The sequence below is a fragment of the Eupeodes corollae genome, chromosome 2 (assembly GCF_945859685.1).
Source record: "Eupeodes corollae chromosome 2, idEupCoro1.1, whole genome shotgun sequence".
NCBI lineage: Eukaryota > Metazoa > Arthropoda > Insecta > Diptera > Syrphidae > Eupeodes > Eupeodes corollae.
Genome location: NC_079148.1, coordinates 92,201,436 through 92,205,758, shown reverse-complemented (window position 1 = coordinate 92,205,758; position 4,323 = coordinate 92,201,436). Strand labels below are relative to the sequence as shown.

The window sequence follows — 4,323 nt, the reverse complement described above, 5'->3', positions numbered from 1 at the left end:
GTAAAGAATAAATTGTCAAAGTGATACAAGTTTAAAGCATTTGTTTTGTTGTGGATTTTAGTGTTGCAGGTAATTACTTACTATATAAGAACAAATAAATCGAATAAACAAATTTAATTCAACAATAATAGAAATAGAAATGGAAACATTTGATGTTGTCGACTGTGCAAGCGGTGAATCCGTACAAATTTCAATTTAAACTACTACAGCACAGAGTACAAAATTCATGTTTTTCAGGTTTGAATGTCAAAGAGACAATTGACAGCCCTTGAGTGTTTTTTGAGAACTCAAAAACCAAATTAAAATTTAAAAAACAACTTTAGGAAATTAAGCAAGCAAAGTATAATGTTATGAATTCCTATGTGCCAGTTTAATTATGTTTTAAATGCTGAATGCTGAATATTTTTACTTTTTTTTACTTTTGAGCAATGTATGAACTCTCAGTGCTTTTTTTATGTTATGTTGTCGGGGAAGAAGTCTACATTAAAGTTTCTTTATAAAGTGATCTTAAGGCTATTGGTTTATCTAATTTGACGAATGATTGGTTTTTAAATGTTTCAGGATTAACTATCGAGTTTAAAGCACCTGTATCAATTCAGAATTTTTTTTCTTTAATTATTATGTAGCAGAGTTTGTTGGGGCATTTTCCCGAAAATTGCACATTGTTGGTTCACATCCATTGGTTCTACTTTGTTATTTGAATGCAACGACTGTTGTTGATTCTGGTTAATATTCTGGTATCTAGAATTTGGATAAGGGTTATAATTATTTGGGTTAGAAGTGTGGCTTGCGTAATTGCTCTGATAATTGTTATTGAAATATGTATGTGGAAAATTTGGATTACTCTGATTTATGTTACTTGAATATCGGGATTAGTGTGGTTAAAAGTGTATATTGGATTTTGGAAATTACATATTTGATTTCTTGGGTTATTAACTTGATTTTTCGACTTTGTTTCCTTCTTTAGTTATAATTAATATCGTTTCTAGAATCTTTGTTGTTGCTTACATTATAATAAGAATAACCTGTCTCATGCAAAATATTAACATCTTCTTCTATGGCCTTAGGGTTTCTACAATATAGTAATAAGCGCATTTTTTGGCTAATGTTATTTTCCAAAATTTCAGCATTTGCTGTGAAAACTTGCTTTGTTTTTTTATTAAGTCTTCTTAATATTGATTTAATATGGTTAAAAAACTCTATACTATTATTTCTGAATGTGGCTCTTCTGAGTTTGTCGAACAGTTCTTCCAATGTTTGTCTATCACCGAAATTGTTGATTAAAATTTGTTTGATGTCGTTACATGGTTATTTATTTCGACGACTTCTCTAGCTTTACCTTTCAATTTTAATTTGATCTTATAAGAGAAAATACTCTTTCTTAATTCGTCATACTTGATTAAAATAGGGTGAATCTTACCTATAAGATCCAAGAAATTTGGATAACATATGTTCATTTTGGCTTGGTTTTTGTAAGCCAAAGTGTGTGCCATCAACACAGCCTATAAGTGCAAACAAAAATTGAATTTAAAAATAAACAGACTTGAATAAATTTACCTCCTGGAATTTTGTATTTGCTGTAGAACCACTGCTTGCACCTGCTCCAATTTTCTTTGGAAAATGTTATGTGGGTTGGACAAAGTTTTGACTCCATTTCGTTTACTACATGTTTTAATATCTTGGATAATGTAGATTGGCCCACTCCAACAAGATAGTCATTGCCTGTTAGTAAGATAATTTAAAAAATTGGCAAACAAATGTAGGTACTTACCAACTGAGTGTTGATAGCCTCCACTTGCCAAGAGAGATAGGGCAGCAGCTAATTGCAATGTAGCTGGAACTGCCGTTGACATATGCCCTTTAAGTTCTATCTGGGATAGCACAAAAACGGGCCTAAACCTTTTGATAAATCTTTTTAAAAAAATTGTTGCATTATCTATTGACATACAAATTTATTTGTTTCCACATAGAATTAAGCAGAGACAATGGATCACTTTTGTCTCGTAAGCGCCTGCGCTCTACTGCTTCGTACTTTTCATCGTCTGAAATATTTACGTTTCGTTAAACATAATTTGCAAATTGTTTTTTTATTCTCACCTTCAGAATCACTAGACAGGAACAAAATATCCATAATAATAAATTGAACTTTTTCTTTTTTTTTTGTTAACCAATTCACTATTCGCATAAACACAGATGTCATCTGTCAAAACTATAGAGACTCGATGAAAATTAAAGAAGAGTCGATGTAGCTGATTATAACTACTACAATTATAAAAAACTAAACGTTACGTCCCACTACGTAAGCCATCATCCCAATGTAGTCCATAGAGGAAATATATTATCTAAAGTCCCGACTTAATGGGTTTGCTCTCTTTCGGCCTACAAGCTAAATTGCGAGGATATTGTCCATAAGGATAAGCATGTGTTAGTTGTCCCGTGCATTTCTTATGGGACCAAGCCATTTTGAATATAGTTGTTATGGAATTTGTGCCCACATTGCTTAACCGCGGGGAAAAAAACTATGTGGTGAACTCAGCCGTTCAAAAAAGAGATCCGTTGAATTCAAAAATTGAAAAATTAATGCAATATTTTAAGAAAAATTAATTTTGCAACTTCTTTTTAGTGAAAACAGTGCTAAAAATAATATTTAACTGCTTTTGGCAAACAAATTCTATGATTTTTATGAAAAGTTTAGCTAAAAACAGAATAAATCATGCCGAAAGTATAGGCACACCCCAGAACTGCAATGCGAACGTGGCCCAATTTGAGTTGTACCCAGTTTTGACAGGTCAACAGCGAGGTAAGTATTTTGACAACGAAAATTAAAAAGAAAACAAAATACAATTTCTGCGATTTAAATTTTAAATAAATCAAAACAAAAGTGAAAATTAATAAAAACAAAGTTGTTAATAGTACTCCTAATTAACTGTTTTATCTATGTTATATAAATAATTTCATACAAAATGATCCAGAGTCAACTATTTCATCGATCTAAAAAGTGCCTTCATCATATCCGAAGATGTATTTCCCAACGTAACTTGGCTCTAGCTGATAGAGGATTCTTTCAGGATCTCTTTATTGTTTATTGAATGAATGGATTCGTTGTAGATTTAAAATTTGAACTCACTTACAGTCAAGGTTGGAAATTTTTTGGAGTCTTCATGCGATTGTATTCTTGTTTTGTTTGCGTCTCTTGCAGAACTGCAGACTGGTAGTACTCTTTACACCTAGAAGATGAAGATTAAGCTAGTTGACTATGATATGAATGTTTCAATACGTACTTACACAATTGATGGAGAAGGGCGTCAGCGGTCGACTATTACATGGCAAAACTTCCACTTGCATCATTGACTTGATGGTGCTGTTTCTAATGGTTTTGATGGTGACACCTCCGCCGTCAACGCCTGCGGCAGCTATTGCAGTTGAGAAGTACATCCAGAAACAATGGGCAGTATCTGTAGTTAAAAACATTGAAATTATTTTGTTAAGAGAAATATAATATACAAAAAACTTACCTGCAAATCAGCGCCTTGTTTGGTTTGCGTTCCAGATTACTTAAGGGAAATTGCTTCCTGCATTATGTCACTATCTAAAATGAAAAGACAGACTATAAAATAAATCGATTATTGTTGCATCTCCTTCACTGCAATTTGACTTACTTTTTAATCAATGAAGTGAACTTGTATATACCCCCTTCATTATAAAGAATTTTGGTCTGAAAAATATCAAATTATATTAAAAATCAAAGCAATTAACAAAAACTTACTCTTAAAATCCGAAACCCATTGTTTTGTTTTGCAAAATTGATTGTCATTTTTTGACAGGTCACAAAAATTCCATAAGTTTCTTTTTAGCCCAATTCCCCATTTTGCTTTTTTTTCTCCACTCACATGTATTCACCGATAGAGAATTTGAGAGAGTTTACCTCGAATTTGAGAGAGTTCACCTCGAATAAAATTTGAGGGTGTTTCAGGTAGGACGGGTACCGGTCGGGACTCTAGATAATATATTTCCTCTATGATGTAGTCACTCGTTCGTTCGGTAACTGATGGAATTTACTCACTCGATGACTGATGCGGTAATTCGGCCCCTGGTATTCTCCTTCGAATTCAGGCAAATTTGACAAGTATTTTAAAGGGTCAATTGTCAAGGACAATGTTAGTGCCATGTTTTGTTTTGGTAACGAACGTGATTCTAAATCTGAATGGTATTGATTTACTATTTGATTTAGTGCCATTGATTGGCTTTGAAGTATTTCTGTATCTTCTAACATGAAATTTTGAAAAGAGGAATAAGGTTTACAATTAAATTTGATTTTTCTTT

General features: G+C 32.4%; 1 long non-coding RNA gene across 3 annotated transcripts; it reads right to left on the bottom strand.

Annotated features, from left to right (window-relative positions):
* Positions 1-3,103: 3,103 nt before the first annotated feature.
* Positions 3,104-3,879, bottom strand: LOC129944457 (uncharacterized). Of its 3 annotated transcripts, none has more exons than XR_008781447.1 (5): positions 3,767-3,870; positions 3,660-3,715; positions 3,516-3,589; positions 3,286-3,455; positions 3,104-3,227 (listed from the first exon to the last, which is right to left on the bottom strand). It is a non-coding gene; the product is annotated as an uncharacterized LOC129944457 (long non-coding RNA). The 3 variants fall into 3 exon arrangements; XR_008781446.1 differs by having other exon boundaries at positions 3,127-3,227; positions 3,282-3,455; positions 3,516-3,607; positions 3,767-3,879; XR_008781445.1 differs by having other exon boundaries at positions 3,127-3,227; positions 3,282-3,455; positions 3,767-3,871.
* Between the last annotated feature and the right edge of the window lie 444 nt (positions 3,880-4,323).